General features: G+C 41.8%; 1 protein-coding gene across 2 annotated transcripts in view; it reads right to left on the reverse strand.

Annotated features, from left to right (window-relative positions):
- LOC142760135 (3',5'-cyclic-AMP phosphodiesterase 4C-like) overlaps positions 1–24,209 on the reverse strand; it is a 275,471-nt gene that overhangs the window by 214,189 nt on the left and 37,073 nt on the right. The window contains exon 1 of one of the 2 annotated variants that reach the window (XM_075863116.1): positions 16,318–16,409. The exons of the other annotated variant lie outside the window; for it this stretch is intronic. The gene's annotated coding sequence lies outside the window, so the exon portion shown is untranslated. Of the gene's footprint in view, positions 1–16,317; positions 16,410–24,209 lie in introns of those variants that run through there. 2 annotated transcript variants of the gene reach the window in all.

Below are 24,209 nucleotides of genomic sequence, written 5' to 3' on the forward strand. Positions count from 1 at the left end.
CAGCTGACATCCACCTGTAACGGCAGGAACCGGAGCTAGCTCCGATCCCTGCCATTAACCCCTTTGATGCAGCAATCGAAAGCGATTGCTGCATCGTAGCGGTTACTAGCAGATCGCCAGCCCTGACAGGCAATCAGGACTGGCGACTGCTGTTATGGCAACAGGAGACACAATGGTCTCCTGCTCTGCCATTACGGAAGCCGATTTAGGCCCCGCCGGGAGGCGAAGCCTAATCGGCTTGCTGTCAGTGAATGACTGACAGATCTAATACATTGCACTACATAGGTAGTGCAATGTATTAGAAAAAAAAAAAATCTGACCGTTGGACCTTCAAGTCCCCTAGTGGGACTTGAGAAAAAGTGTAAAAAAAAGTGTAAAAAAAGTGTAAAAAAGTGTAAAAAAGTGTAAAAAAAAGTGCAAAAAAATAAAAGTTTGAAAACAATACAAGTTTCAAGTAATCAAATAAAACACAATCCCCCTTTTACTCCTATCAAGTCCTATATTATTGAAAAATAATAATAAACCATATGTATTTGGTATCGCCACGACCGTAACGACCGGAGGTATCAAAATATAATATTATTTATTGCACGCGGTGAACAGCGTAAAAAAAAAACTTAAAAAACGTTACCAGAGTTTCTGTTTCTTGGTCACTTTGCCCTACAAATATTAGAATAAAAAGTGATCAAAAAGTCGCACGTATCCAAAAATGGTACCTATAAAAACTATAGCTCGTCCCGCAAAAAACAAGCCCTCATACAACTCCGTCGACAAAAAATTAAAAAGTTATGGTTCTCACAACTTGGCGACAGAAAAAATACATTCTTTTTACAAAAGTAATTTTATTGTGCAAAAAGTTGTAAAATATGAAAAAGTTCTATAAATTTGGTATCGCCGGAATCGTACGGACCCGCAGAATAAATTGAACATGTAATTTATAACGCATGGTGAACGCTGTATAAAAAAAACCGAAAAAAGCTGTGCCAGAATTGCGTTTTTTTGTTTACCTGGCATCCCAAAAAATAGGATAAAAGGTGATCAAAAAGTTGCATGTACCCCAAAATGGTACCAATAATAACTACAGCTCGTCCCGCAACAAACCAGCCCTCTTACCGCTACGTCTATGAAAAATAAAATTAGTTATGGCTCCAATAAGTCAGGAAATAAAAAAATATGCAGTTGTGCCCGAGGGGAACATTTCTTCTGTTTGAAGAGGCGATTTATCAAGGACCTAAAATTAGGGAACCAGGAAAGGGAGGGCCCAAACATATCCGCTGGAAGTGACGGTGCCCGTATTATACCAGGACAACACTTCCCAGCAAAATTCCCCAAACTGCAAAGGCGCGGAGTGTGGACCAAAAGGGGGATAATAAAGGACGCCATATATCAGTACGACACCGGCCTGTGCAGAAAGGATTGTGTCACAGCGTAACACACATCTATGGATCATTTTATTGTTTTTTTTTACCCCATTATTATACCACCTGACTATGCCCCTTATATACTCCGCCCGGCTTACATATGCCCTACATTATAAACGGAAACACCAGTAAGACTCCAAACAAAACTACTACCAAGCAAAATCCACGCTCCAAAAGCCAAATGGCATTTCCTCCCATCTGAACCCTACAGCGTGCCCAAACAGCAGTTTCCTTCCACATATATGGCACCGTCATACCCGGGAGAACCCTTTTAGCAATTTTTGGGGTGTGTGTCTCCAGTGGCATAAGCTGGGCACGACATATTTGCCACTGAATGGCATATCTAGGGAAAAATATAAATTTTGAATTTGCACGATCCACAGCGCATTCATTTATGGAAAAGGCCTGTGGGGTGAAAATGGTCACTACACCCCTTAATAAATGCCTTGAGGGGTGCAGTTTCCAAATGGGGTCACTTCTCAGGGGTTTCTTTTTATTACTTCACATCAGAGCCTCCGCAATTGTGAACCAATACTATGTAAATTGCCAAATTAGGCCTCAATTTTACATGGTACGCTTTCACTCCTGAGCCTGGTCGACTGTTTCGGAAACCCAGCATAATAATTAGAGAGCTGTCTTGTTATGGTGGCACAAGCCGGGCACCACATATTGGCATATCTACGGAAAAAAATCCCATTTTCACTCTGCAACATCGAGTGCACAGCAATTTCTGCCAATCACCTGCAGGGTTAAAATGCTTACTACACCCCTAGGTAAATGCATTGAGGGGTGTAGTTTCCAAAGTTGGGTCACTTCTGGGGGGTTTCCACTGTTTTGGGCCCACAGGCGCCCAGAAACCAATCCAGCAACATCTGCACTCCAAATGGCGGTCCTTCCCTTCTGAGCCCTGCCGTGTGTCCAAACAGCAGTTTATGACCACATATGGGGTATTGCCGTACTCGGGAGAAATTGCTTTACAAATGTTGGGTTCTTTTTTTTTCCTTTATTTGTTGCAAAAATGAAAAAATTTGAGCTAAAGCTACATCTTATTGAAGAAAAAGGATTGTTTTTATTTTCACTGCCCAATTCTAATAAATTCAATGAAACATCTGTGGGGTCAAAATGCTCACTACACCCCTAGATGAAATCCTCAAGAGGTGTAGTTTCCTAAATGGTGTCACTTTTTGGGCGTTTTCATTGTTTTTTCCCCTCAGGGGCTTTGCAAATATGACATGGCCTCCGCAAACCATTCCTGCTTAATGTGATCTCCAAAAGCCAAATAGCACTCTTTCCCTTCTAAGCCACGCCGTGTCTCCAAACAGTCGTTTATTACCACATGTGGGGCATTGTTTTACTCGGGAGAAATTGCTTTACAAATTTTGTGGTGCTTTTTCTCCTTCAGTCCTTGTGGAAATGAGAAAAAATAAGCTAAACCTACATTTTCTTTGAAATAATATAGATTGTCATTTTCAGGGCCTACTTCCAATAATTTATGCAAAAAAACTGTTGGGTCAAAACGCTCACTATACCCCTAGATAATTTCCTCAATGGGTGTAGTTTCCAAAATGGGGTCACTTGTGGGGGGTTTCCACTGTTTTGTCCCCTCAGGGGCTTTGTAAATGTGACATGGCCTCCGCAAACCATTCCTGCTAAACTTGAGCTCCAAAAGCCAAATAGCGCTCTTTCCCTTCTCAGCCTCGCCGTGTCTCCAAACAACCGTTTATTACCACATGTGGGGTATTGTTTTACTCGGGAGAAGTTGCTTTACAAATTTTACGGTGCTTTTTCTCCTTCAGTCTTTGTGGAAATGAGAAAAAAAAAATCGCTAAACCTACATTTTCTTTGAAAAAATGTCGATTTTAATTTTCACGGCCTACTTCCAATAATTTCTGTAAAAAACCTGTGCAGTCAAAATGCTCACTGTACCCCTAGATAATTTCCTTGAGGTGTGTAGTTTCCCAGATGGGGTCACTTTTGGGGGATTTTGACTGTTTTGGCACCGCAAGAGCCCTTCAAACCTGACATGATGCCTAAAATTTATTCTAACAAAAATAAGGCCCCAAAATCCACTAGGTGCTCCTTTGCTTCTGAGGCCAGTGCTTCAGTCCAGTAGCACGCTACGGCCACATTTGGGATATTTCCTAAAACTGCAGAAACTGGGCAACAAATATTGAGTTGCATTTCTCTGGTAAAACCTTCTGTGTTATAAAAAAAATTGTATTAAAAATGTATTTCTGCAAAAAAATATGAAATTTGTACATTTCACCTCTACTTTGCTTTAATTCCTGTGAAATGTGTAAAGGGTTAAGACATTTTCTAAATGCTGTTTTGAATACTTTGAGGGGTGAAGTTTTTAAAATGGGGTGACTTTTGGGCGGTTTCTAATATACAAGGCCCTCAAAGCAACTTCACAACTGAACTGGCCCCTGTAAAAATAGCCTTTTGAAATTTTCTTGAAAATGTGAGAAATTGCTGCTAAAGTTCTAAGCCTTGTGATGTCATAGAAAAATAAAAGGATGTTCAAAAAATGATACCAATCTAAAGTAGACACATGGGTGATGTTAATTAGCAACAATTTTGTGTGTTCTAACTGCCTGTCTTACAAGCAGATACATTTAAATAGAGAAAAATGCTAATTTTTGCAATTTTTCGCTACATTTTGGTGTTTTTCACAATTAAATACTGAACATATCGAGCAAATTTTGCCAGTAACTTAAAGTTCAATGTGTCACGAGAAAACAATCTCAGAATCGCTTGGATAGGTGAAAGCATTCCGGAGTTATTACCACATAAAGTGAAACATGTCAAATTTGAAAAATGAGGCTCGGTCAGGAAGGTCAAAAGTGGCTAAGGAGGGAAGGGGTTAATCTAGGACAAGCCCTTTAAGTCTATTAGCCAGGAGGCGAGTGAAGATATTTAGGTCGGAGTTCAAGAGAGCTATGGGTCTATAGTTAGCACAATCTGTGTGGTCTATACCCGGATTGGGGATCAAGGTGATGTGGGAGTGTAAGGCTGGGTTCACACGACCTATTTTCAGATGTATTGGAGGCGTTTTACGCCTCGAATTACGTCTGAAAAAACGGCTCCAATACGTCGGCAAACATCTGCCCATTACTTTCAATGGGCTTTACGATGTACTGTGCTGACGACCTGTCATTTTACGCGTCGCTGTCAAAACACGGCTCGTAAAATTACAGCCTCGTCAAAAGAAGTGCAGGACACTTCTTGGGACGTTTTTGGAGCCGTTTTCTCATAGACTCCAATGCAAACAGCTCCAAAAACGGCTGTAAAAAAACACTGCGAAAACGCCGCGAAAAACGCGAGTTGCTCAAAAAACGTCTGAAAATCAGGGGCTGTTTTCCCTTGAGCTCCGTATTTTCAGATGTTTTTTGTTAAGCGTGTGAACATACCCTAAGAGGGTTTGAGGGATGCGTGAGCCCTGTAGGAAGGAGTTAAAGAGACCATCTTTGGAACCAGGATCTCCTCAAAGGTTTTATAGTAAATTTATGTGAAGCCATCCGGCCCAGGAGCTTTACCACCCAGTAGGTTCTTCAAGATATCTAAAAGTTCTTCTGGAGAGATTGGGGCAGTCAAAGAGGAGAGTTCCCCAATAGTGAGTTTTGGAAGGTTACAGGAGGATAGATAGGTATTCAAAGTTTCCTGGCGATGGCCTGGATCTATGGGTAGTGTGGAGGGTAAGTTATATAGGGCTTTAAAGTAATCCTGAAAAAGTGTGGCGATAGTATCGGGGTGGTGTTGGAGGAGACCCGTACTGTTCCTAACAGCCTGCGGAGTGCGATCAGTTTTTTGATCCCTCAGTAGTGGTGCTAGGAGGGTGTGGGCCTTATTGCCCTCGTCATAATAACGTTATTTGGTTTAGAGGAGTGACTTTTCTACTCCCTTCATGGCTAGATCTTTGAGCTGAGCTCGGGCCTCAATTAGTCTTCGCAGTTTTGACACAGCCGGGTGGTCCCCCATCGCCCTTTCTAGTTTGGATATTTTTTTAAGAAGCACATCACGTTTTGCTGAAGTTTTTTTCTAACCATGAGCCCATAGCCATGCAATGTCCCCTCAGTACCGCTTTATGGGCTTCCGATGGGGTGGAGACAAAGGACACCGAGCCTTCATTATGGTCATAGAAGTCCCATAGGTGTGCACATAGTTCGTCCCGGAGGGTGGGGGTTTTAACTAGTGCTTCGTTTAGGCGCCAGTGACATGCTCTTGTTGGGGGAATACCTATCGTTAAGTTTACTGAAACGGGTGCCTGGACCGACCACGATATAGGATCGATGGTTGCTGTGTGGAGTAGATGGAGGGCAGGAATGTTACCGCAAAAAATAGTCCAGACGAGTATGGGTGCTGTGGGAATGTGAAAAAAAGGTGTAGGATTTTTTGCCTGGATCCTCCACTCGACACAGGTCATAAAGATGATGCTCTCTGATCAATTGCCTAAAGAGAGTGGAGAGTCCAGTGAGGGTGGGGGATGGGTCGTTGTGTAAGAGAGAGACCCTGTCCATTGACATTGAGAACTGAGTGTTGAAGTCCTTATCTATTAGCCATGTCCCTCAAGCGAGGTTATGTAGTTTGGAGATGACCTTGCGTAGAAAGACAATTTGGGATGGGTTAGGAGAGTAAACATTACAGAGCACGATAGGTTGACCAGATAGGGTTCCCTCCAAAATAATATATCTGCCGTGTGGGTTTAGGTGCGAAGCATGAACCTGGAGTGGGCGTGTGCGGGATATTAAGATGACAACCCCTGCACTTTGATGGCCCGAGAAGGCAGAGTACACAACAGGATATGTCCCTTGTGCAAAACGTAAAGAGCCCATGGAGTCTAGGTGTGCCTCCTGTAAGAAGGTAACATCTGCTATAAGGGATTTCAGTTCTCTAAGGACTAAATTAACATTTGAATTCAAGCCTTTTACATCAAGTGTACTAAATTTAACCATGGTCATATATGTAGAGTGGGCGAGCAGTTAATAATGAGAGTGTAGGTGTATACAGCTCACGGTTATATAGAGATGAGCTGCCGACAGGTTTTGCAGTCAGCGGGTCTGCCAGACACTCGTCTTCTAATGGCTTCATCAGGATGTATAAAGTCACATCGTCTATTAGTATAGGAAGCTGTGTAGGGAGGGAAGGAAACACAAGTGTAGAGACGAACCGGGGGAAAAAAACATGTATCATTAGCAACATGAGAAAAACAATACGTAGTAGGTGCAGAACAGTAAGTGCTACCAGGGAATGTGGACTACCCTGGGGTGGGTGATATTGAGACAGAGTAGAGAAGCGTGTAATACAATATTACTATCTGGAACTCTCTCGGACTACAGAGGGAGAACTGCAAAGATTATACCCTAGTAGTGGGGGGATGGATTATAGTGGTTGAATGGCAGCGGCAGGTGGGATCTGTGCGGTTAAAATTCACAGCCAGTAAGTAGGGAGAGGTAAACCAAGTAACATTCAGCATATCCTGCCCTGCTACAGTATAGTTAAGAGGAAAAAAAAAAAAGTGTAAGCAGAAGCTAGCCTGAACATTTAAGTGTGATTAGAAGGTGCCAATCAGTAGGTGTCCGGATTTCTCCATAGGAGATGTGCAGGTGTCCGCGAATGTTCTAGTGTCCCTCAAGGGGGGGGGGTAGATCTCTGGGAGCGCCGGTGTGGTGATTCTCTGGGGGGAGAGTGTCTCCTTTTGTTACGGACTGTTGCCAGACTGGAGGTGGAGGTGGGAGAGGGATCACCCAATCTTGTAGTTTGGGAGAAGGAATTCCTAGCAAGTCACAGAAGTGAGGAAGATCTCTGTGGGTTCTTAAAGTTGTCGAGGAGCCATCTCTTCGGGCAGTGAGGTTGAACGGAAAGCCCCAACTGTAGTTAATGTTGTGGTCTTGCAGAGTAGCGAAAAAAGGGCGTAGTAGCCTGTTTTTTTGAGGGTAAGGCCAGGTTTTTATGTTGTCTGGCCTTAGACATGATGTCCTCTTTATTGCGAAAGTCCTGTTCGCAACAAACAACATCCCGCGTCTGAGAGGTAATAGATATTGGCTTCAACGCTCGGTGCGCTCTATCAAGCGGTATTTTGTGGTAGGACACGGCTCCCAAGACATTATTAAAGATAGTCTCTAGTGTGAGATGGAGGTCCTCCATTCCGATTCTCATATTTTGGTCGGCGTCCTCTGTTGTCTAGGTCCCCTAAGTGAAGTTGCATGTCCTGAACGGAGGTGGCCTGAGCGGACATCATAGTCTGAAAGGCAGAGACATGGCGTCTAGTAGTATCGTGATCGTCCTCTAGTGTCTCCACTCTCATGGCAATTTGATGTAGGTCTTGTTGGACCGTGGTAAGTTCTGAACGGGTAGTTTCTTTTACCTCCTGGATCATGTTTTTGAAGTCCCCTTTAGTAGGTAGCTGGGAAAAATATTCCTGCCACAATCGCGGTAAGTTGGTTGATGACATGTCGGGGTCTTTGTGATCTGAGTCAGAAATAAGCCCTCTCCCTCTGTAGCATTTTTTACTTGTCTGCGACCTGTTGGGAACTGGTGTCTACCAACCCATTTAGTATGGCCTGTTTTTGTGTTTTTCTGAGTCTGATGTGGACACTGGCAGACCCTGAGCATAGGGGACAGAGACGGGGTGTCCCCAAGATCATCTCCTGTGATGGACTGCCAGGCGGGGTTGTAGAAGGAATGATGGGGGTTCTCTTTGTTTTTCTGTGAAGGTCTTTGGGGTTAGGAGATGAAGACAGGTGAGGTATAGCAGAGTCAATATTCTGTGGTAATGCAGAAGCAGGCAACAGTTGGGTAGGGTCCCTCTGAATGGCCGCCGCCACTTGTGTCATGGCGGCCATAGACTCTTCAGCAAGCTATCGCTGTGTCCCTGATGTGTGGGGTGGAGTGTGAGGCGATGAGGCTTACCTCTGCACTGAGGAGCCATGTCTTGTGGCAACTGTAGCAGCGTCGCCAGGTGCCAGAGTGAGGAGGCCAAAGATTGCGTCTGGTGCTGCGAGGAGAGCGTCGTATGGGGCCGCCAAAGAAAATAGCCGTCCAACGTAGGTGTAGCGGTAGAGACAGGAGGAGATAATGTGCAGGTGTTTCTGGACACTTAGATGGGCACCTTAAGTAGCGGATTCTGGCTGATGCTGTGTAGCAGGGCACGGAGCTTCAGGTTCAAGCATCCAGCGCCATGAGCTGCAGGCCACGCCCTCTTAACTTTTTATTTTGTATGTCGATGTCGCCATATGAGGACTCGTTTTTTGCGGCACGAGATGTAATTTTTATTGGTATCATTTTGGGGTACATGGGACTTATAGATTAACTTTTATTTAATTTTTTGGTGGGGGAATGGAAAAAAAAAAGAACTTTCGTTGTTTTTGTGTGTTTTTTTTTTTTTACACTCACCCGGCGGCTTAATTAAATGAGTTAACTTTATTACTCGGGTCGTTACAATTGCGGCGATAATGGATATGTGTGTGTTTTGTATTTTTTTTTGCACTTCTAGTAAATAAAACAACTTTTTATGGAAAAAAAGTGGTTTTATTTTAATTTTTACTGTAATCTTTTTTTTAAAATTGTTAAAACTTTAACAGTTTTCATTTTTTTTTTTTGTCCCACTAGGGGATTTTACCATGCAATCTTCTGATCGCTTATATACTGCTTTGGTATACTTCGTATACCAAAGCATTATTGCCTGTCAGTGTAAAACTGACAGGCAATCTATTAGGCCATGCCTCTGGCACGGTCTAATAGGCATACAGCCAGGGCAGACCAGCTGCCATGGCAACCCATCAGCGGTTGTCGATTGCATTCATGGGCCATCGAGCGGTGACAGAGGGAGCTCCCTCCCTCTGTCAAACAATTTAAATGTCGAGGTCGCTACTGACCACGGCATTTAAGGTGTTAAACGGCTGGGAATGGAGTTTTCTCCAATCCTAGCCGTTGCAGCGGGAGCCTGGCAGTCAGTCACAGTCGGGCTCCTGCGGCGATCATGCGGGCACAGCATCTGCATGATCTCCTTCACGTACATGCACGGCGGAATGCGCTAATGGCTGCATTCTGTGCCGTGCATATACGTGATTATGTGCCAACGGGTTAATGAGCCTTGACCACATATGACCCGGTCACTAGTTCAAAGATTGTCCCTCCAGATTGACCACTTTTGGTAGTTACTAACTACTGCATACCAGAAACGCCCTACAAGACCGAATAGTTTGCTATTCTGTTGGGCCATTTATAAGTTTTGTTAAAGGCATTGTTTGCTTAAAATCCTCCTCGACAAAAAATAAATGTTTGATAAGTATGATTGCTTTTACCAGATGACCATAAAATATTTTATAGAAACGGTCATTGTGAAAAAACATTAGTGGCTTTGACAATTTACACACTTGCGCACTAGATGTAAAAATCTGATAAAGCCAGTTACAAGAAGTGTGAGAGAATTAAACGTTTTGTGCAGCAGACATAATTCTATTATTATCTTATAATAATAGGAAGTTGGTCCGTCATTCAGCTATAATTACCTTAAAAGGATGGGAACCGATCTAAATACAAAAAAGACAACACGTAATGGCCTCTTTATCAGGGGGATTAGGTTCTTGCAGTGCGTGCTATATAAATAAATAACCTTTTAGGGAGCCAGATTATACAAGTTTTACATGCATTTCATTTTGTATGGAAAAAAAATGCTGTCTGTGGCTACAGTATATCAAATGATAGGAACAGTGCAAAGCTTTTAGGTTTTCTGTAAATATTTACTCCCTGTAATAACCCTGTTAACTCTTTAATGACCAGCCTATTTGTAACCTTAATGACCAAGCTATTTTTTCCGTTTTTCCACCGTCGCATTTCAAGAGCTATAACTATTTTTTTATTTTTGTGCTGTTTAAGGCCTTGTTTTTTGCGGGACAAGTTATATTTTTTAATAGCACCCTTTTAGGGGGGGATATAGAGAAAAAATATAAATTTTGCCACTCCTTTTTGCATCCTAAATCTACGATGTGGTATAAATAACACAATAACTTTATTCAGCGGGTTGTTACGATTTCAACAATACCAAATTTGTATAGATTTTGTATGTTTTACGACTTTTACCCAGTAAAAACACTTTTTTTCAAAATTATTTGTTTTTGTGTCTCCATAGTTTTTATTGGTACCATTTTGGAGTAGATGCAGCTTTTTGAACACTTTTTAATCACATTTTTTTTTAAGGCTGGATTCACAGAAAACAGCAATTTTTCCACTGTTTTTATTTTATTTTTTACGGCATTCACCTTGTGGGTTAAATAATGTAATAGCTTTATAGCTGGGGTCGTTACGGACGCGGCGATATCAAATATGTGTAACTTTTTTACTTTATTTTGTTTTTTTAAATAATAAAGCAGTTTATAAGGGGAAAAAGTGGGTTTTTCATTTTTTTTTATTAACTTTTTTACTAGACCCACTAGGGGACTTTAATATGCGATCATCCGATCGCTTTTATAATACACTGCAATACTTTTATATTGCAGTGTATTACTGCCTGTCTGTTTAAAACGGATAGGCATCTGCTAGGCCAAGCCTCTGGCATGGCTTAGCAAGCATTTACTACAGGCAGACCTGGGGGCCTTTATTCGGCCCCCGACTGCCATAGAAGACAAAGACACTCGGCCATCTTATCGCCGGGAGAGAGAGGGAGCTTCCTCCCTCTTTCCAAAACAACTGAGTGGTTAAACGGGTGAGATCGTTACTGATATCGATCTCACCCGTTCGAGCAGGGATGCCCCCAGCTACCTCTGGTAGCTGAGAGCAAGGAGATTTAACAGTTCCCTGCTCTATTTATTTATTCTGATGCAGCGCCGCGAAAAGGCGTATGCATCAAAATAAAGCCCATTAGTGGCCGCCGTGAAAAGTCGTATTGGCGGTCACTAACTGGTTAACACTGGCCAACATTTTGTTAACAGTTAGGGAAATTTATTAACTTTTCTATGCCAGTTATCTGGTGTAGAAAAGTGGTGAAAAATAGTGACTTGATTCATTTACGCCGCCCACGGTACTTTACCGCAAGGCTTAGTAAAAGAGGAGGCCCAACAAATTTACTAGAAACTAGTGTCAATTATAGCAGAAATCTATGCTAGCTCTTAAATTGTGTAGATTTCCCTTTTAGGCACATATACACTACCGTTCAAAAGTTTGGGGTCACCCAGACAATTTTGTGTTTTCCATAAAAACTCACACTTCTATTTATCAAATGAGTTGCAAAATGACTAGAAAATATAGTCAAGACATTGACAAGGTTAGAAATAATGATTTTTATTTCAAATAATAATTTTCTCCTTCAAACTTTGCTTTCGTCAAAGAATGCTCCATTTGCAGCAATTACAGCATTGCAGACCTTTGACATTCTAGCTGTTAATTTGCTGAGGTAATCGGGAGAAATTTCACCCCATGCTGCCAGAAGCCCTCCCACAAGTTGGATTGGCTTGATGGGCACTTCTTGCGTACCATACGGTAAAGCTGCTCCCACAACAGCTCTATGGGGTTGAGATCTGGTGACTGCGCTGGCCACTCCATTACAGATAGAATACCAGCTGCCTGCTTCTTCCCTAAATAGTTCTTGCATAATTTGGAGGTGTGCTTTGGGTCATTGTCCTGTTGTAGGATGAAATTGGCTCCACTCAAGCGCTGTCCACAGGGTATGGCATGGCGTTGCAAAATGGAGTGATAGCCTTCCTTATTCAAAATCCCTTTCACCTTGTACAAATCTCCCACTTTACCAGCACCAAAGCAACCCCAGACCATCACATTACCTCCACCATGCTTGACAGATGGCGTCAGGCACTCTTCCAGCATCTTCTCAGTTGTTCTGCGTCTCACAAATGTTCTTCTGTGTGATCCAAACACCTCAAACTTCGATTAGTCTGTCCATAACACTTTTTTCCATTCTTCCTCTGTCCAATGTCTGTGTGTTTTTGCCCATATTAATCTTTTCCTTTTATTAGCCAGTCTCAGATATGGCTTTTTCTTTGCCACTCTGCCCTGAAGGCCAGCATCCCGTAGTCGCCTCTTCACTGTAGACGTTCACACTGGCGTTTTGCGGGTACTATTTAATGAAGCTGCCAGTTGAGGACCTGTTAGGCGTCTATTTCTCAAACTAGAGACTCTAATGTACTTGTCTTGTTGCTCAGTTGTGCAGCGGGGCCTCCCACTTCTCTTTCTACGCTGGTTAGAGCCGGTTTGTGCTGTCCTCTGAAGGGAGTAGTACACACATTTGTAGGAAATCTTCAGTTCCTTGGCAATTTCTCACATGGAATAGTCTTCATTTCTAAGAACAAGAATAGACTGTCGAGTTTCACATGAAAGCTCTCTTTTTCTAGCCATTTTGAGAGTTTAATCGAACCCACAAATGTAATGCTCCAGATTCTCAACTAGCTCAGTTTTATAGCTCCTCTAAACAGCAAAACTGTTTACAGCGGTGCTAACATAATTGCACAAAGGTTTTCAAGTGTTTTCTAATCATCCATTAGCCTTCTAACACAGTTAGCAAATACAATGTACCATTAGAACACTGGAGTGATGGTTGCTGGAAATGGGCCTCTATACACCTATGTAGATATTGCATTAAAAACAAGACGTTTGCAGCTAGAATAGTCATTTAGCACATTAGCAATGTATAGAGTGTATTTCTGATTAATTGAATGCTATCTTCATTGAAAAAAACTGTGCTTTTCTTGCAAAAATAAGGAAATTTCTAAATGACCCTAAACTTTTGAACGGTAGTGTAGATCCACGTTGCACCTAATTTAATAAGATGTGTACACCTCTTATTAAATTCATCGTATCTTACTCCAACTATATTTATATGAAGACTGCGTATCAAACGACATTCTTAAATCTCCATCTTACGGTTTTATGTTCTAATAAAATCCTACCGGCTTGTATTATGTATAACGTATATATTTTAGCCTTTTAAAAGTAAGAATTGAAAATATTGCAGAATTGCATTATTTTAATTTTAAAATATGCACTGCACTTTAAATAAACTACATAAATCAATAGTACAAGCAAATATAAGAAACTTAGAAATATATCTTATTAGATATTATTGTCACGAGGCCAGAAGCGATACGGTCATGGGGGCCAACCGAGTAGGCCCACTTTGTCACCAAGGGATTTGACATGAGACTAAACCAGAAAACAGAGTCTAAGGGCACCCCTGGTAATCACCCTTTAACCCCTATACAGGGATCTGGACTTTGCTGCAGAGGAGAACTAAGTCACTAGCACAGAGTAGTCTCCCTTGGTGAAGGGAAACATTACAGGAGTAGTTGCAGTAAGCGTGGTCTGGTAAAGCAAAAGGCCAGGGCAGACGGCAAGGTTCATAACGGGTCATGTAGCAAATGGTCAGCGCAGGTGGCAGAGGTTTGTCACAGGTCACTAAGCAAGAGGTCCTGGCAGGGGGAAGGCAAGGATGGTCGAGGTACAAGATGGTGTCAAAAATAGAAATCCAATAAAGGAGAAATTTGAGTCTCTAGGAGCACTGGGAATACACTAGAAAAACCAAATTGCTCTGGCAATGAGTCCAGAAGAAGGCAGTACTTTTATGTCCAGGAAAAGCTGGGTAATAAATGTTGCCGCGCACTGACCATTTAAGGCAGGAAGACTAGGCGCGCTCACTAGGAATCACAGTCTTTAAGTCAGAAGGTGAGCGGCCGGGGCGTGGTAGGCTGCATGCAACAGAGGTTGAAGCTGAGGAGCGGCGCCGGCCAGGAGCCGGGAGACACCTGAACACGGTAAGTACAGGGCAGCGGCGGTTGTAACAGCCTCTCTCTCTCTACTTATCATGATAAGTTCCTCCCCCTCCTAACTGTTCACTCTAAATTTACTGCATTTTCCATCTCCTCAAGACGAGTGTTATATCTTGCCCCAGTGCTGGATTTACAGCTACACTTATTATTACTTCTGTAAGATGTCCTCCATGCTGATGCTGTTTCTATATATTTGATAGACACAGAAAAGGAAGCAAAATTCTCCTCTTCTCTGTGTTCAATATATGGCAGAGATGATAATAAGGGAACATGAGAGATAGAGGCTGCAGATACAAATTATATAGTGGTCAGAAATAGGGTTATTCCTCATTTACACATGACTTCTTACCCCTTTAACCCTTTTGCTGCCATGGGTTTTGGTACATTTTGCACCTCTGGAAGCCAGGCCAATTTTCCCACTTTTGACATGTACAAAAAAAACCTTAATTGCAAAATAAAGAATCATACTGAAGCCCCATACCTACATTATTTCTGAAAGTAGACACCCGGCACATTGTCAAGTTGACACTCTGTACTTTATAAATACAGGCACCGTCATGTAATTTTTCATAAAATTTTTCCAAAAATGCATTAAAACATACATTTGCGCTTAAAACTCACATACAGGCAGAGGTTTACACACAAAACAATGCAGAAATAATAGATCAAGGTGTGCAACGTTCATATATACCACAAAAGTCTACATCAACAGTAGCTTGTGCTCTCAAAAACGCTGAAACAGAGACAATGCGATATTTTGCAATTATATACAAATTGCGGCAAAAAACACATATTGAAACAGCCCAACCCTAATCAATAATCCCCAAACCTTATCTAATGTGTTAACGAATGCTGATTGTTTTTGTTGGAACTAGTTGAAAACTATCATTTATAGCGCCCATCAGTGGATGAAAAAAAATATTCTGGACTGACGGTAATATTGTCCATCTGTCAGAAATTTATTTAACATTCCTCTCTAGTGTTAACTGTAATAGCTATGACTGTAGCATGTAATGCTCGACAAACAGTCAGCGGTGACATGGGTCCATTTCCTGTCACATTACGTTGTTTGCTATGTACAATCCTTGTCATGGCGAAACTGGTGATAACACGCCATTGGAAAGAAATTGATGCCCCTGTATTGGGAGAATTGATAGCGCTGGTTAACACAACTTACATTTATGAAAAACTCATATCCTTGGGTAACTCCTTGTTTCATAAGTTCACGTCAGTGTGGAATCCATGGTCCCTGAGCGTTTATTATGCTGCGTGGCACACTTGCTACCTACTGTTATGTCACTACTACCTCACTGTATGGTGACATGGAAGTCTGCTTTGATGATATATATGATTTATTTTTGCAAGTTCCTTACTCTTTGTTGTGTTATTATGACGTCTCTTAACCCCTAGGCGCACCAGGACGCAACTGTACGTCCCTGTGGCCAGTGTCTTAAGGCACAGGGACGTACAGTTACTGCGTGGTTCCCGGTGCACACTGTCGGCGACAGTGTGCACCGGGAACCGGGAGGTCAGCTCAGGTTAGTTGGAATTACGGTACTTTTTCAATGCCAAAGGTCTGTTTGCAGTATAAATGAAATTTTTTTTTTCTCATTTGCAACTTTTTTTACCTCCTCAAAAAAATAAAAAAAATAGAAAATAATTCGCACTTCATAAATGTGTCAAAATCTTGACCAAGCAATAAGCCACGTCCACTTTTCACTCCACTTTTAAAAACAAAAGTGCATGACGCAAGTGGTTCTAAATTCTGGCACAAATAGTTAATAAATATGACATTAATGATATGAATATGACATTGCAGATTAGCCACTATTTTAAAGAAAAATGCACCAAAAAAAAGCACAAATGCATCAGTATATTGAAAAATGTAGTCCAATATTTAACTCGATTTTTCTCCCCTAGAAGAATATGGAGTTCGAAGGAGCACGCCACAAATTTTTCTGATCAAATTCATATGGAATTCGACAAATATACCTCTGCATGCCTCTATATGAAATCACCTCATGGACCTCTATGTTAGCTCTATTACGGCTCTGAGCAAAACAGAGACATAATGCGGCCGCATGTATAAACCCGTTGTCATATTATCAGACATGTCAACTCACCCGTTTTTTTTTATCCCCCCTGACCTGATTAATTATAGTTTTCACCCGGTGAGCCGCATCTTCCATGTCTTTCTTGTGAAGCCAAAGGACATCACCGCCTCATAAAAGGAGAAGACGCTGACCTAATAAACTGTACTTTCAAGATACTAAATAACAAAATAATCTCTGTGTATTGTAAAAGTATCTACATTCCTTTAATTAGAGTAAAGAATGAAGGTCACATATTCTAGATAACAATCCCATGTCTTCAAAACTTGAACGTTATCCAAAGTTTGCTTTGTCTAATAAATATAAAAGCAACAAGAGGCCTAAATGCTTTTCTAAACTGAAATAGGAACATTTGTAGCTGTGTGACTACTGGAAAAAAGGACAAAACTATATGGAAAGTCAATAAAAAAATAAAAAAAAGAATAACTTTAGTTTTGTATTAACCACTCATATACTGTACAGAAAAGAAAACAATCTGTGTGTACTTGATAAGCCAGGTGGTATGTTTGCTTTCACGTTCTACCTTTCCTTGACGTACCATGTATTAGGTCATGATGAGCGCATCGTTCGCGCTCCGTGACCTAATAGTACGTCACAGGAGGATCGGCCATTTCGGACATCCTCCCGGCACATACAGGAGCTGTGACAGCTGCTGACTCGTTCAGCAGTTGCCGCAGCTCCTTCAGATTGGACCGATCGCGGTGTCCCCGCTTATTAACCCCTTAGAAGCCACGTTCAATAGCGATCGCGGCTTCTTAGGGGTTAAACCACCATCGACACCCGCTAAATTATAGCGGGCGCCGATGGTTGCTATGGCAACCAGAGGCCTAACAATGGCCTCCGGAGGCCTAACAATGGCCTCCGGCTATGCCATCTACGGCAGCCTAGTGGGTCCTGGCGAAGTCAGGACCCACTATGCTTGCGGTCATTGAGTAGCTGACAGCTCTAAGACACTGCACTACGCATGTAGTGCAGTGTATTAGGCTGGATTCACACGAGGTCATTACGTCCGTAATTGACGGACGTATTTCGGCCGCAGATCCTGTACCGAACACACTGCAGGGAGCCGGGCTCCTAGCATCATAGTTATGTACGATGCTAGCAGTCCCTGCCTCGCTGCCGGACAACTGTCTCGTACTGAAAACATGATTACAGTACGGGACAGTTGTCCGGCAGCGAGGCAGGGACTCCTAGCATCGCACATAACTATGATGCTAGGAGCCCGGCTCCCTGCACTGTGTTCGGTCCGGGACTTGCGGACGAAATACGTCCGTCAATTACGGACGTAAAGACCTCGTGTGAATCCAGCCTTAGAATCGCGATCAGGGCCTCCTGCCTTCAAGTCCACTAGTGGGACAAAATAAAAAGTTTTTTAAAAAAACCTGTAAAAATAAACAAGAAAAATTTGAAAGTAATAAAAGTAAAAATCCCCCTTTTTTCCTTATCAGTTCTTTATTATTATTAAAAAATAAATAAGTAAACTTTACATAATTGGTATCGCTGCATCCGTAACGGCTTGAACTACTAAAGTATTTGGTTATTTATCCTGTGCGGTGAACACCATAAAATAAAATAATAAACTATACGAGAATCACAATTTTTTTGTCACGTCAACTCCCAAAACATGGAATAAAAAGAGATCAAAAAGTTGCATGTACCTAAAAATTGTACTGATCGAATCTAGTTTGTTACGCAAAAAAAAAAAAGTCCTCACAGGGCTTTTTTGATGGGACAATAAAAAAGTTATGGCTCTTAGAATATGGCAACACAAAAAGTTAATGATTTTTTATAAAAAGTATTTTATCATGCAAACGCCATAAGACATTAAAAAAACACTATAAACATATGGTATCGCCGTAATCGTATCGCCCCGCAGAATAAAGTGAATGTCATTTATAGCGCACAGTGAACACTGTAAAAAAAGTAATAAAAAAAGAATAGTAGAATTGCTGTTTTTTAGTCACAACGCCTCTTAAAAAATAGAATAAAAACTGATCAAAAAGTCGCATGCGCCCCATGAAAACTACAATGAATTCCTCAAGGGGTCTAGTTTCCAAAATGGGTTCACTTTTAAGGGGTTTCCCTGTACTGGTACCTCAGAAGCTCTGCAAATGCGACATGGAACCCAGAAAACAATCCAGCAAAATCTACATGCCAAATAGTGCTCTTCCCTTTCTGAGCCCTGCTGTTTGTCCAACCGGAGAATGGCAATCCCCCTGCACAATTGCAGTAATCGGGAGAAATTGCTTTTCAAATGATAGGGTGCTTTTTCTCCTTTATTCCTTGTAAAAATTTATAATTTGTACCTTTTACCGGAAAAATTAGATTTTCAATTGCACAACCTAATTCCACAAAATGCAGCGAAAAACCTGTGGGGTCTAAATGCTCACTATACCCCTCGATAAATTCCTTGAGGGGTGTAGTTTGCCAAATGGGGTCACTTTGGGGGGTTTCCACTGTTTTGGGACCACAAGACCTATTCAAACCGGACATGGTGCTCAATAAAAAGGAGGCCTTAAAATCCACTAGGGCCACATGTGGGATAGTTCTAAATACTGCAGAATCTGGGCAGTAAATATTGAGTTGCGTTTCTCTGGTAAAACCTTGTTTTACAGAAAAAAACTGACAAAAAAAAGAAATTTGTAAATTTCACCTCTACTTTGCTTTAAATTCCTGTGAAACGCCTAAAGGGTTAAGCAACTTTCTAAATGCTATTTTGTATAGTTTGAGGGGTCTAGTTTTTAAAAAGGTGTTTTATGGGGGTTTCTAATATAGAAGGCGCTCAAAGCCACTTCAGAACTGAACTGAAATTTTCTTCAAAATATGAGAAATTGCTGCTTTTGTTCTAAGCCTTGTAACATCCTAGAAAAATAAAAGAATGTTAAAAAAATTATGCCAACATAAAGTAGACATATGGGAAATGTGAACTAGTACATATTTTGTGTGGTATACCCATCAGCAGATACATTCAAAGTCAGAAAAATGTAATTTTTTTCACAATTTTCTCTAAATTAGGCCTCATTTACACGAGCGTAATATACGCGCGTGCGACGCGCGTGCTTTTCACGCGTGTCATACGCACCTATATTACTCTATGGGGCAGTTTAGACGATGCGTGAATTTTGCGCAGCGTGAGTGCGTTGCGTAAAACTCACGACATGTTCTATAATCGTGCGTTTTTCACGCAACACGCACCCATTGAAGTCAATGGGTGCGTGAAAACCACGCATGCCGCACGGAAGCACTTACGTGCGAACTGCGTGATTCGCGCATGAGCTGTCAAAAGGATGAATGTAAACAGAAAAGCACCACGTGCTTTTCTGTTTACAAACATCCAAACAGAGTGTCAAATTAGAGATTAGCGCACCGAACTTCACCGGGTTCGGCCGAACTCGTTTTGACCGAACCCGGCAAAAAATGTTCGGGTACGCGACGGCAGGAGACAGTCACTGTCCACGGTGCTGAAAGAGTTAAACTGGTTCAGCACCATGGACAGTGACTTCCGATCACAATATACATGAACGTGTAAAAAAAAAAAGAAGTTCTGACTTACCGAGAACTCCCTGCTTCTTCCTCCAGTCTAACCTCCCGGGATGACAATTCAGTCCAAGTGACAGCTGCAGCCAATCACAGGCCAAGCACAGCCTGCAGCCAATCACAGGCTGCAGCGGTCTCATGGACTGCCGCGTCATCCTGGGAGGTGGGGCCGGATGACAAGAGAGGGACGCGTCACCAAGGCAAGTTCATGGTAAGTATGAACGTCTTTTTTTGATTCACAGGTTGGTGTATATTGTGATCGGAACTCACTGTCGAGGGTGCTGAAAGAGTTACTGCCGATCAGTTAGCTCTTTCAGCACCTTGGACAGTGACGGGCGTCGACTAGCCTCATCTCAAATCACGCAGCCGCGCATCATACACGGATGACACACGGAGCTGTCAAATGCCTTTTGCGCGCGCAAAACGCAGCGTTTTTTGCGCGCGCAAAACGCACACGCTCGTGTAAATCAGGCCTTATGCACACAAACACTGAATATAATCAACCAAATTTTACCACTAACATAAAGCCCAATATCTCACGAGAGAACAATCTCAGAATCGCCTGGATAGGTATAAGCATTCCAGATTTATTACCACATAAAGTGACATGTCAGATTTGAAAAATAGGGTCTGAGCCTTGAGGCCAAAACTTGGCTGCGTCATTAAGGGGTTAATATACTGTATAAATAGAAAACGTCCCAGTCTTTCCCTAAAACTATGATCACAATTAAAGAGGTTGTACACAAATTAGAAATTCCTTTAATTGGGGGAATTTCTGAAAGACTTTATGCCAGTATTATGGTATAAAAATAAAGTAGTAAAAATCGGTGCACCCTTGTTTGGCGCAGAAATGTGGGACTTTTTTCACATTTATGCCGCTCCTCACACTTTTCAAAAAAGCGTGTGGAGCTAAGCGTAAGAGGCGGGACCACCCAAGGCCTGACAAGTTTACTATAATTTATGCCAGAAACTGTCATAAATGATAGCTTTATGGTGCACAGACACCCAAATATGTGCCTAATTTGTTCTATGGGGTTTACGGAAACAGCCAAGAGAGTGAATTAGGAATACCCCTTTATTAAAACGTTTTAATTTTCACTTATTTTTTATTATTTATAATGAGTGCTGTGTTCTAAAGTGATGTTGCTTCTGCATTTGAGCAGTTGCCAGGGAAACCTATGATGTCATCGAACTGCGTCTTGAATGCTTCTGTATACAAATCACTGTTCACAGTGATCTAATGGGCGGTTATCATTATATTACTTTTATTAGTGATCTTTATATGTCAGGGGTGCACAACCTATTCTGATCTAAAGGGCTACATTGCACAACTCCCAAAGGCCAAAATTGAATTTAAAGGGTTATTGACATCTGTGAAGGTGGTGGTTCCACTTTAGGGAAAGTCGGGCGTGCAGCAATTCCAATAAACGAAACTATAATAAACGCATGCATGGCCACCTCCCATGTGTACTGTTCCCTATTCATCTGATATATTGAGGTTCACCTATCAGATATTCATGGCATATTTTGTCAATGTGAAGTTAGGGTATGTTCACACAAACTCAAAAACGTCTCAAAATACGGAGCTTTTTTTCAAGGGAAAACAGCTCCTGATTTTCAAAAGTTTTTTAAGCCACTCGCGATTTTTGCAGCGTTTTTTGAGCCGTTTTCAATAGAGTCTATAAAAAACAGCTCCAAAAACATCCCGAGAAGTGACCTGCACTTTTTTTTCACGCCCATTTTTTTTTTACGCGGCCATTTTTCAAAACGGCCGCGTAAAAAAATGGCCCGTCTGAACAGAACGCAGTTTTCCCATTGAAAACAATGGGCAGATATTTGGAGGCGTTCTGCTACCGATTTTTCGGCCGTTTTTTGGCCGTATGCGGCCTGAAAACCGGGCGAAAATATGCCGTGTGAACATACCCGAATGCTAAAGCTACACAGCAACTTTGTCCACGACATGTGTAGCTCAGGTAGTGAGAGTCATTGTGGCCGCGTTACAACCCATGAGCTACCGTGACATGACAATTGCAAACAATGACAAGCAATGTCAAAGGAATAAATAAAGTTTCTTATTAGAAAAAAAGGTTAAACCCCTTAACCTCTTCACGCGCTGCTCCGCAATAGTACGTCCTGCAGAGGGGTTAGTTCCCGCATCCAGACGTACTATTGCAGAGTAGTTCCCGGCACACACTGTCCTAACGGACAGTGTCCGGGAACCGGGAGATCAGCTGTCCCCGACAGCTGACACTCCAGCCTTGCCGGTCAGCGGACCATCTCAGCTGATTTCGGCAATTAACCCCATAAATGCGACAACGGATTGCCGTCGCCGCATTTAAGTGGTTTGAAGCACATCGGCAGCCCCCACGAAGTGATCGTGGGGGCTACCGATGCTTGTCACGGCAATTGGAGGTCAGGCAATGACCTCAGGGTTGCCATGTACGGAAGCCTTGGAGGAACAGCCTCCGGCCGGTCCTCCGAGGCTTCCTGTCAGTGTGACTGTCACGTCACAATGACAGAGTACATTACACTACGTGTGTAGTGTAATGTACTCTAGCAGCGATCAAAGCTGCAAGTCTAAGTGTCCCCTAGTGGGACAAGTAAAAAAGTAAAAAAAATATGTTTTTAAAAAAAGTGTAAAAATAAAAGTTAGACGTTATATAAACAAACACTGCATTTTTTTTCCTATAATAAGTCTTTCATTATAGGAAAAAAATGAACACGTTAAAAAAAGTATACATATCTAGTATCACCGCGTTCGTAACGACCCCAACTATAAAACTATAATGTTATTTTTCCCGCACGATGAACAGCCCAAAAAAATCAATAAAAAAACGACACCAGAATCTTTATTTTTTGGTCACCACCCCTCCCAAAATAGAGAATAAAAAGTGATCAAAAAGTCGCATGTACCCAAAAATAATACCGATAAAAACTACAACCGGTCCCGCAAAAAACAAGCCCTTACACCGCTTTTTTGACTGAAAAATAAAAAAAGTTACGGCTCTCAGAATATGGTGACAAAGAAAATAAATTATTTTATAAAAAACTGATTTTATTGCGCAAACGCTGCAAAACATAAAAAACCTATATACATATGGTATCGCCGTAATCGTACCGACCCGCAGAATAAAATATAATGGTCATTTATAGTGCATGGTGAACGCCGCAAAAAATAAACTAAAAAACATTGTCAGAATTGCTTGTATTTGGTCACCCGGCTTGCAAAAAAAATGTAATAAAAAGTGATCAAAAAAATCGCATGTACCCCAAAATGGTACCAATGAAAAGTACAGATTGTCCCGCAACAAATAAACCCCCCCCCCCCCCGCAGCTCCGGTGGTGAAAAAATAAAGACGTTCTGGCTCCCAGGAATATGGCGATGCAAAATGTGCAGTGTTTTCTAAAAGCGGGTAACATCCGACACCATTTATCAGTGCGACACCGGCCACATATCTATGAATTATTTATTTACCGCATTTTTATACCCTCTTATTATGCCCTGATGTTCTCCGCACAGATTACATGGGCCCCCACATTATAAACTGAAATACCAGCAAAACCCCAAACAGAAAAACTACCAAGCAAAATCTGCGCTCCAAAAGCAAAATGGCGTCCCTCCCTTCTGAGCCCTGCAGCGTGCCCAAACAGCAGTTTGTGCCCACATATATGGCATCGCTAAAACCCGGGAGAACCCGCTTAACGTTTTATGAGGTATTTGTCTTCAGGGGCACAAACTGGGCACGACATATTATGCAATAAAATGGCATGTCAGTGGAAAATTGCAATATTCACACCATCCACTGTGCATTAAGCCCTTTGAGCACTATGACTTAATAGCACGTCATGGTGCGGGGGTGATGTATGGAGCGGGCTCACGTGCTGAGCCCGCTCCATACGCTGCGGGTGTCAGCTGTGTATTACAGCTGACACCCGGGACTAACGGACAGGAACAGCGATCGCGCTGTTACAGGAGTCTGTAAAAATAACAATTTACTGCAATACATTAGTATTAGTATTGTGCATCGCTGGTACAAGTCCCCTAAGGGGACTAATAAAATGTGTAGAAGAATTAAAGTTATTAGTAGTGAGAAAGAAAAAAGTTTAAAGTAAAAAAAAAACAAAAACCTTTTCCCATTTTTCTTCAAAAGTAATGTAAAAAAATAAACAGAATTGATATCGCTACGTCCGTAAAAGGCCGAACTATTACAATATACCATTATTTAACAAGCACGGTGAACACCGTAAAAAACTTAAATAATTGAAATCGCCAAAATCGCTGTAGTTTTCGTTTTTACCGCACGGCGAAAGCTGTAAAAACGAAAACCTCAAAAAATGGAATCAGATTTTTTTCCTATATTCCTATA

The sequence above is a fragment of the Rhinoderma darwinii genome, chromosome 1, assembly GCF_050947455.1.
Source record: "Rhinoderma darwinii isolate aRhiDar2 chromosome 1, aRhiDar2.hap1, whole genome shotgun sequence".
Lineage (NCBI taxonomy): Eukaryota > Metazoa > Chordata > Amphibia > Anura > Rhinodermatidae > Rhinoderma > Rhinoderma darwinii.